Consider the following 10,910-nt stretch of genomic DNA (forward strand, 5'->3'; position numbering starts at 1 on the left):
CCTGTGGGCACCTGGGGCAGCTATTGGCCCATGTATGGACCTTCCTGACCAATCAGCCAGACCCCTTCTGAGACTGGCACTGCCCTGCTCCAACCAAGTTCTGTCCAACTGCTAAAGCTCCTCCCCCACCTGTCCAACGCATCACTTCCTGGGAGGTTGGAAGCCTTAGATAAGCATGGCGGCCTCCACAGTGACCGGGACTATGAGTGAGGCTGCTGGGAGTTCCCTCTGATCCCCCCCATTGTAAGCAGCAGTTCTGCCCTGCTTTATGGCTGAGATTCTAGCTATCTGTATAACAGAGCATTCTGTCACAGTGGCACAGATCCTATCTGATCCCCCCATTGTAAGCAGCAGTCCTGCCCTGCTTTATGGCTGAGATTCTAGCTATCTGTATAACAGAGCATTCTGTCACAGTGGCACAGATCCTATCTGATCCCCCCATTGTAAGCAGCAGTCCTGCCCTGCTTTATGGCTGAGATTCTAGCTATCTGTATAACAGAGCATTCTGTCACAGTGGCACAGATCCTATCTGATCCCCCCATTGTAAGCAGCAGTCCTGCCCTGCTTTATGGCTGAGATTCTAGCTATCTGTATAACAGAGCATTCTGTCACAGTGGCACAGATCCTATCTGATCCCCCCATTGTAAGCAGCAGTCCTGCCCTGCTTTATGGCTGAGATTCTAGCTATCTGTATAACAGAGCATTCTGTCACAGTGGCACAGATCCTATCTGATCCCCCATTGTAAGCAGCAGTCCTGCCCTGCTTTATGGCTGAGATTCTAGCTATCTGTATAACAGAGCATTCTGTCACAGTGGCACAGATCCTATCTGATCCCCCATTGCAAGCAGACGTGTTTGTCAGTGCTCTGCAGGGAACCAGAGGACCAGGGGAATGGAGAGCGTCAGCCCAGGCCAGGTGAGGCCTGGGCGGGCAATTTCTTCCCGTGAGACCCAGGCCTTGGGGCCCACTTTGGAAGGCCAGAGGATTACAAGATCTGGAGGGAAAGGCCAGGAGGAGAAGGCGGCAGCAGGAGTCCCAGGGAAGGCAGTGAAGGGGCCCAAAACTGCTTCTGAGAGAGGAATCCCAGCAGCCATGTTGGAAGAGAGGAAAGAAGCTGGAAATGGAGGAGGCAAAGCCAAGCAAAGGGAGGTACCTGTGTGTGTGCAGCCTGAGTGTGGGAAGGGGAAGGGAGGAAAGTGACAGAAATTTGTGAAAAGTTACTGAAAGTAAAACAACATGCAAGTAAAGCTGAAAGTAAAAAGCCAGATAGTAAATGTGATACTAATGCTGAGCAGTTGGGTGAGTTGGGTGAGAGCTCAGGGAACAGTGATACTGGGAAACACCAACCCCCTAAAGCCAAATCCCACAAATCACACAGTAAAACTGCACCTACTGTTCCACAAACAATGTTTATTTCACATGCTGAGTCCAGTAAAGATGGAGGCCTGTCTGATACCTGTATGTGTGTAACTGGCAGCACTGACACCCCGGGGCTACTGACATGCAGCCTGAGGCACGTGGGCAATCAGAGTGCTGGCTTCCTGGAGTCAGTGAGGCTGCAGCAACTGGCGGCCATCTTACTTCTCCCAAACTTACAGGCATCCATGTTGGTACACCCAGCAGGAATGGTGCAGCTAGCAATGAGTCATCTGCACAAGCAGCAAAACCTGTTGGTGGCCATCTTGCTTCACCCAGTTTAGGGATCGGCCATGCAAGGGACCGTGGTGCAATGTCTGTAAGTGACAAGAATGGTTTAAAGGGGAAGTGCATTGATGTAAATAAAAATGTTCCGCTTGATGAATCTGGCAATATTGACACTAATCAGCTGGTTAAGCTAATAAAATTAGCTCAAGAACAAGAAGAGAAAAAGAAAAAGCTTAAACTTGATTTAAAGCAGGCCTTTAGTGCTTATTCACTCGCAAAAGTGGAACACCAGGATTTCTATCTCTGTAAAGTGGATGAAATTAATGCAGATCTCAGAGAACTGGAAAACCAGATTTCCATTGTGCAAGGAAAAATTGGCCCAATGTCTGAGGTCTTTTCAAACAGAAAAAGATTTGAAAAACAGCAGCGGCGCCCCAGGCACACGTACAGATCTGCCCACCCAATATCCACCTCTTCTTCCACCTCCGGCAATGAGAGTGATGCAGGGAGGGGTGGGAGATTAACAGCAAGGAAAACCATTGTGGCGCAGATACACGCCCCGAACTTTGTGTTTAGCGCCAATGAGATCAGCACGGTGGAAGATAAAATGCAGAAAAAAGTGAGAGCGGCTTTCAGACAAGAGGAGGAGTTTGTTTATTCGCATGAGGACTTTCCCTCCCTTCCCACAACTTCCCAACATCCTTCTCCATCAGAAGAAACAACTGTGGACCAAGATGGGACTCCTGCCTCTGGGCAGAATGCTCCTAAGGTTCCAAACCAGGGGCACGGGCAGTCGAGTGATATGGAATTGACGGAACCTGTGGCCCAGTGCCATAAGGGAGGGCGAGAGAGCGCCAATGGTGCTGTGACTGATGTTGCGCATGAAATAGAGTGCGATGTGAGTGAGGAGGAGAATGTGTGTGCGGCTGAGACTGTGGCGCGTGAGAGTGAGGAAGGGAATGAAGTGGTTGTGAGGTGCATTGAGTCAGTGTTAGAGGATTCAAGCACTGATGTACCTGATACCTCTCTTGTTCCTCTCTCTAATGTCTCCTCTGTGCTGTCATCTAACCCTGATCCTCCCGTTAATGTCTCCTCTGTGTTGTCACCTAACCCTGATCCTCCCGTTAATGTCTCCTCTGTGCTGTCACCTAACCCTGATCCTCCCGTTAATGTCTCCTCTGTGCAGTCATCTAACCCTGATCCTCCCGTTAATGTCTCCTCTGTGCAGTCATCTAACCCTGATCCTCCCGTTAATGTCTCCTCTGTGCTGTCACCTAACCCTGATCCTCCCGTTAATGTCTCCTCTGTGCTGTCACCTAACCCTGATCCTCCCGTTAATGTCTCCTCTGTGCTGTCACCTAACCCTGATCCTCCCGTTAATGTCTCCTCTGTATCGCTATCTAACCCTGATCCTCCCGTTAATGTCTCCTCTGTATCGCTATCTAACCCTGATCCTCCCGTTAATGTCTCCTCTGTATCGCTATCTAACCCTGATCCTCCCGTTAATGTCTCCTCTGTATCGCTATCTAACCCTGATCCTCCCGTTAATGTCTCCTCTGTATCGCTATCTAACCCTGATCCTCCCGTTAATGTCTCCTCTGTATCGCTATCTAACCCTGATCCTCCCGTTAATGTCTCCTCTGTATCGCTATCTAACCCTGATCCTCCCGTTAATGTCTCCTCTGTGCTGTCATCTAACCCTGATCCTCCCGTTAATGTCTCCTCTGTGCTGTCATCTAACCCTGATCCTCCCGTTAATGTCTCCTCTGTGCTGTCACCTAACCCTGATCCTCCCGTTAATGTCTCCTCTGTGCAGTCATCTAACCCTGATCCTCCCGTTAATGTCTCCTCTGTGCTGTCATCTAACCCTGATCCTCCCGTTAATGTCTCCTCTGTGCTGTCATCTAACCCTGATCCTCCCGTTAATGTCTCCTCTGTGCAGTCATCTAACCCTGATCCTCCCGTTAATGTCTCCTCTGTGCTGTCATCTAACCCTGATCCTCCCGTTAATGTCTCCTCTGTATCGCTATCTAACCCTGATCCTCCCGTTAATGTCTCCTCTGTGCTGTCATCTAACCCTGATCCTCCCGTTAATGTCTCCTCTGTGTTGTCACCTAACCCTGATCCTCCCGTTAATGTCTCCTCTGTGCTGTCACCTAACCCTGATCCTCCCGTTAATGTCTCCTCTGTGCAGTCATCTAACCCTGATCCTCCCGTTAATGTCTCCTCTGTGCTGTCATCTAACCCTGATCCTCCCGTTAATGTCTCCTCTGTATCGCTATCTAACCCTGATCCTCCCGTTAATGTCTCCTCTGTGCTGTCATCTAACCCTGATCCTCCCGTTAATGTCTCCTCTGTGCTGTCATCTAACCCTGATCCTCCCGTTAATGTCTCCTCTGTGCTGTCATCTAACCCTGATCCTCCCGTTAATGTCTCCTCTGTGCTGTCACCTAACCCTGATCCTCCCGTTAATGTCTCCTCTGTGCTGTCACCTAACCCTGATCCTCCCGTTAATGTCTCCTCTGTGCTGTCATCTAACCCTGATCCTCCCGTTAATGTCTCCTCTGTGCTGTCATCTAACCCTGATCCTCCCGTTAATGTCTCCTCTGTATCGCTATCTAACCCTGATCCTCCCGTTAATGTCTCCTCTGTATCGCTATCTAACCCTGATCCTCCCGTTAATGTCTCCTCTGTATCGCTATCTAACCCTGATCCTCCCGTTAATGTCTCCTCTGTGCAGTCATCTAACCCTGATCCTCCCGTTAATGTCTCCTCTGTGCAGTCATCTAACCCTGATCCTCCCGTTAATGTCTCCTCTGTGCTGTCACCTAACCCTGATCCTCCCGTTAATGTCTCCTCTGTATCGCTATCTAACCCTGATCCTCCCGTTAATGTCTCCTCTGTATCGCTATCTAACCCTGATCCTCCCGTTAATGTCTCCTCTGTATCGCTATCTAACCCTGATCCTCCCGTTAATGTCTCCTCTGTATCGCTATCTAACCCTGATCCTCCCGTTAATGTCTCCTCTGTGCTGTCATCTAACCCTGATCCTCCCGTTAATGTCTCCTCTGTGCTGTCATCTAACCCTGATCCTCCCGTTAATGTCTCCTCTGTATCGCTATCTAACCCTGATCCTCCCGTTAATGTCTCCTCTGTATCGCTATCTAACCCTGATCCTCCCGTTAATGTCTCCTCTGTATCGCTATCTAACCCTGATCCTCCCGTTAATGTCTCCTCTGTGCTGTCATCTAACCCTGATCCTCCCGTTAATGTCTCCTCTGTGCTGTCACCTAACCCTGATCCTCCCGTTAATGTCTCCTCTGTGCTGTCACCTAACCCTGATCCTCCCGTTAATGTCTCCTCTGTGCTGTCACCTAACCCTGATCCTCCCGTTAATGTCTCCTCTGTGCTGTCACCTAACCCTGATCCTCCCGTTAATGTCTCCTCTGTGCTGTCATCTAACCCTGATCCTCCCGTTAATGTCTCCTCTGTATCGCTATCTAACCCTGATCCTCCCGTTAATGTCTCCTCTGTGCTGTCATCTAACCCTGATCCTCCCGTTAATGTCTCCTCTGTATCGCTATCTAACCCTGATCCTCCCGTTAATGTCTCCTCTGTATCGCTATCTAACCCTGATCCTCCCGTTAATGTCTCCTCTGTGCTGTCATCTAACCCTGATCCTCCCGTTAATGTCTCCTCTGTATCGCTATCTAACCCTGATCCTCCCGTTAATGTCTCCTCTGTGCTGTCATCTAACCCTGATCCTCCCGTTAATGTCTCCTTTGTGCTGTCATCTAACCCTGATCCTCCCGTTAATGTCTCCTCTGTATCGCTATCTAACCCTGATCCTCCCGTTAATGTCTCCTCTGTGCTGTCATCTAACCCTGATCCTCCCGTTAATGTCTCCTCTGTATCGCTATCTAACCCTGATCCTCCCGTTAATGTCTCCTCTGTGCTGTCATCTAACCCTGATCCTCCCGTTAATGTCTCCTTTGTGCTGTCATCTAACCCTGATCCTCCCGTTAATGTCTCCTCTGTGCTGTCAACTAACCCTGATCCTCCCGTTAATGTCTCCTCTGTGCTGTCACCTAACCCTGATCCTCCCGTTAATGTCTCCTCTGTATCGCTATCTAACCCTGATCCTCCCGTTAATGTCTCCTCTGTATCGCTATCTAACCCTGATCCTCCCGTTAATGTCTCCTCTGTATCGCTATCTAACCCTGATCCTCCCGTTAATGTCTCCTCTGTATCGCTATCTAACCCTGATCCTCCCGTTAATGTCTCCTCTGTATCGCTATCTAACCCTGATCCTCCCGTTAATGTCTCCTCATCATCTAACTCTGCTTTTCCCTGTAATTCTGGTTCGGCTACTGTTAGTAAAGCAGTTTTAGGGCAGAAATCTGGTGTTAGAACCACAAACTCCAAAGTGGCACCTCCCCCACCAGTAAATGCATGGACTAGACCAGTGAATAGGGTGAGAGTCCCGGGTGTAGAGAACAATATCATAGGATCGGTATTTAAGCAAAAAAACCTAGTCAGGCTAAGATGGACGGGTGAGAAGGAGTTGATGCCGACTAGAGATGAGATAGCAAAAGAGATGCTCCTGAAACAAACAACTCTCACTCCATCTGGCGTTAGAGCCTATATCAAGTTCTCTGAGTTAGAGTATGACCTGGTGTTTAAAACCTCACAAGGGCTGGAACACTTTTGGCAGGACTATGATAATTTTAAGAACGTTGGCCTTTGGAAGAATTTTCGGGTTATTCCTATTACTAAACCTGAGACACGAAAAGTCACAGTTCTGTTTAAAAATGACCGTGTCCCGCCAGAAGACATCCTACTGTGGTTAAAGAGGCACTGCAAAGTGCTTACGCCCCTTAGAATGGACATAGACAACAATGGCTACTGGTCCGGCGGTTGGTGTGCCAATGTTGAGTTAATTGTAAGACACAATGTCCCTCACCATCTGCCAAACTCGCTATACATCGGAAGTGAGCGAGGCATAGTCTTTTATCCGGGCCAGCCGAGGGCATGCTTTAAGTGCGGGTCCTATAGACACCGGGCAAGAGATTGTGCAGTAGTAAGGTGCTCACTGTGTGGTGGGGAAGGGCATACAAGCAAACAGTGTGAGGATGTAAAGTGCAATTTGTGTGGGCACTTTGGTCACCCACACAGGGCATGTCCAGAGGCTCTCCATAACATCATGAGAGACTGCCCCCAGCTGGAGGAGGAAATGGCAGAGGATTTATTAGAGGAGCTGCAAGAAGAGCTTCATAGTGACCTGCCCCTAGCCCCGCCATCCTCTGTAAGCCTGTTAGGGTCTCTAGAACAAGACCCAGAGATTGCTGCCCCCCTGAAATCCTCTTCTTTCTCCCAGGCAGTGAGCAATGAGTCCAATCCCATTACTGATGTTCCTGTTAGTCAGCCTTTGTTTAAACAGCCTCTCCCGCAGCGTCAAAAACCTCAGCCCTCTGTGCCTAGAAGGTCTAGCCCATCTGTACCTATTGCTCAGAATAGGGTTAAAGCATCTCCTTCACCTGAGGAATGGATAAATGTAAAGGGAAAGAAGGAGAAGGAGAAAGTGATAAAGCAGCCCCATCCATCTAAATGTGTCCCATCTATGACAATACGTTTGGAAAATAAATTTGATGTTTTGTCAGAAAATAAAACATGGGGGGAGGCAATGGAGGAGGCAGAGGAGTTGGAAAGAATAGGAAGGGAAGAGCAGAGAGAAAAACTGGAGGTGAAAGGAAGGGGCAAAACAAGAGGTGAGGGCTCTACCAAGTCCGATCTAGAGATGGTCACAGATAATAGTGTGGCAGAAGGTTTAGACAGCAATAGTGACAGTGGTCAGGTATCAGAGATGGAAACTGAAAGGCAACAAGTCAGTAGCCCTCCAATCTTGGAAAAAAAGGGGGAGAGGGGTACATGTTGGGGTAAACAGGATGACTCTGATGAGTTGATATCTCTGGGTGATGATGATCCTATCCCCTCAGGGACACAGGTCAAAAGATTTGGTGACCTAGAGAAGGACACTAGTCAAGAGGATAAAAAAAGGAGGCACAAAAATTAATATCTAATTATGGCTTTCTTACCTCTCAGGATAATTTCATCCATGTGAACAGTATGAAAACACCTCAAGCAATGTTTCAAGTCTACCAATCCCTTGGGCTACTCCAAGCAGACATCTTCTTCATCCAAGAGACAAGGCTTACCACCACTGCTGATATTAAAAGAGCATCTAGAGAGTGGCACTGGGGTCCAGCATTCTTTTCTATCGCTGCAGAGCCAGGTGCTGGTGTGGGCTTCTTGTTCCGGGGGTTCTCTGGGATAAAGGTGCACCGTCTCCTGGAGGTTGAGGTAGGCAGATGCCTTATGTTGGATGTTACAGTAGCGGGGCGTAGACTGAGGCTTATAAACATCTATGGGCCTCAGTCAGTGTCGGGGAGGAAAAACCTGTTGAAAGAAGTTCAGCAATATCTCCACACCTCTATCCCAGTCATTGTGGCTGGAGACTTTAACCAGGTCCTAACTGATCAAGATAGGTCTGGTCGGTTTGATAAATATGAAAGTAATTTCTTGAAAAATATAATGCAGCAGGCGGATTTGATTGATGTCTTTACCCACAATGGCCGGAGTGCTAAACATACCTATCACTATGCAGGCAGGAGCAGTAGGATTGATATGGCCTTTCTACGTATGGGGGAAGTTTTTACAGAGGTTGAAGAGATCTTGGTTGACCACTCTGATCATTTTGCTTTGTCCTTTTTGTTGGGGGCTTCCTCTGTTCCAGCAAAAGGCAAGGGGTTGTGGAGACTAAGCACTGATTCCCTGGAGGGAGAGTCTGTGCGGCATTCCTTTGAAGCACTCCTTCAGTGTGAATTGACGAAGATTGTATTTTTTGACTCTATGTCACAATGGTGGGAAGAGGCTAAGAAGTCATTCCGCTCCTTCTTCCGTAAACTATCTGTTATACGGGAGGGAAATAAATACAAGAAGTACCTGTCCCTACGTAGGAAGCTGGAGTCCTTGATTTCGGATGGGGTGGTGGGGGAGAAAGTTTCCCAGCTGAAACGCTTGATCAGGCAGCATCAGTACAGTCGCTACAGGTCTCTGGTTCTGGAGAGGGATTATGGAGGCTTTCATTCCCCAGATCCCTTTCGGAATTGTAGGGAAGCTGTAGCAAAGAAATTAATTGTTGGTTTGAGGGACTCCCAGGGTGTTGTTCAGAAATCAAAGGGTGGGATCCTGGAAGTTGTTGGAACCTACTATGCTGACCTGTTTAAGAGTAAAGCTTTGGACAGGGAAAGGATGAAAGCTTTCCTGGAGGGAACCCCGGGCCCTGATCTGCATGATTTGGACTTTTCATCTTTGGTAGCTGACATTTTGGAGGACGAGGTCAGGAAGGCAATAGATCAACTGAAGTTAAAAAAAGCCCCAGGCCCAGACGGCCTCACAGCCGAATTTTATAAGACCTTTAAAGATCTCTTGGCCCCAATTCTCATGGAGGTCTTTAGAGACTGTCTGGGTGGAGGTATCTTACCTCCCTCCATGAGATTGTCCTCCTTGGTGTTGCTATCAAAGGGCAAGGATCCTTCAGAAGTCAAGAATTGGAGGCCTATTGCCCTCTTGAACACCGATAGAAAGCTTCTTGCAAAGGTGCTTTTTTCTAGATTAATTTTGTTTTCAGGCACTTTATTGTCCCGTGAACAATTCTGCACGGTGAAAGGGCGGAGCATCTTTGGGGCACTCTTGTCTGTACGCGAAGTGTTTGAAACATGCAAAGCCCATAATAGGGGAAAATATGTTTTAGGTCTTGATCAGGCAAAAGCCTTTGATAGAGTAGATCATGAGTACCTATGGGCTACTTTGCGTAAGTATGGCATCCCGGGACAATTTACCGATTGGCTTGCTGCTTTGTACAGGGAGGGAGAGAGCTTTCCGCTTGTTAATGGTTGGCGTGGTCAAAACTTTGGGGTTGAGGCGGGAGTGCATCAGGGTTGTCCTCTGAGTCCATTACTGTATGTGTTTGCGATTGATCCGTTCCTACGTAGCGTGCAAGCTTTGGACTTGGAGGGCTTTCGGGCCCCTCACTGCCTGCCCCTAAAGTTAGTGGCCTATGCGGACGATGTCTCGGTCGTCATCTCACAGCCTGAGGAGGTTGGGATGTTGATGGGGGCCATCGGAAGTTACTCAGAGGCCTCTGGTCAACACTGACAAGTCGGAAGCTTTCTGGACTCTGGACGGGGAGCCAGATTTCCCAATTCATGAATTCCAGCTAGCCTCCACCGAAATAAAAATCTTAGGGGTCAAATTCGGGAGGGATGATAATGCCAGGCTAAATTGGAAGTCAAAACTGGATGCTGCAGACGTAAAGGTACAGCAGTGGAAGAAATGGAAGCTGTCCTATAGAGAAAGGGTGAAGCTCATCAAGGCCTACCTGGTCCCTCTCCTCCTGTATGTGTCTTATGTTTACCCTTTGCCAAAAGCTTTCTATGTGAGGATTCACAGTCTGTTCTTCCAGATGCTCTGGGGGAGCAGGCTGAACCCTGTAAAAAGAGGGATAACTTACCTGCGGACAAAAGAGGGTGGGTTGGACATGTTGTGTCCTGTGGCTTTCTTTGGCACCATTTTCCTAAAGTTTAACTTTGGGCACCTGGGTCAAAGAACAAGTGTCCCGTGGGAAAGCAGTGTCAGGGCCTGGGCATTCCCTTTTGTAGGAGACTGGTTACAGGGCGATAGGGTGAAGCAGGTGCGGGTGCGACATGGTCGTTTCCCTCCATACCTCGTCCTGGCACTGAAGCTTTTGAGAGTTTGGGACATCCGAATAGATGAACTTGGCACATCCTCCAGGCGGGATCTTTATATGAGGGTGCGGGGGGTCTATTTTGTTGTTCCAATGGTTTTGAAGGACTGCATTGGGGGGACTTTGAAGGAAAGTCTCCGTTTCTTAAACAGCCACAGGTTACCTCCCAAGTTCTTTGATCTGGCATGGCTCTCACTTCAGGGAAGGCTCTTTGTCAGGGGGAATGTAAAATATCTTTCTGTTGTCGATAGGAACTGCCCTTGGGGTTGTGGAGTAGAGGAGTCGCAGGAGCATTTCCTTCACCAGTGCCCCCTGGCAAACAGTGTGCTCTCACAGGTATCCCGGGCACTATGCGCCCCGTTCCTGGGCACCCTTTCTTATGCTGAATTGGCATACGGTGTCTCAGACAGGAGGCACAATCACCACCGCGAGACAGTGTACCTTGTAATAACAGCAGTA

The sequence above is a fragment of the Xenopus tropicalis genome, chromosome 2, assembly GCF_000004195.4.
Source record: "Xenopus tropicalis strain Nigerian chromosome 2, UCB_Xtro_10.0, whole genome shotgun sequence".
Lineage (NCBI taxonomy): Eukaryota > Metazoa > Chordata > Amphibia > Anura > Pipidae > Xenopus > Xenopus tropicalis.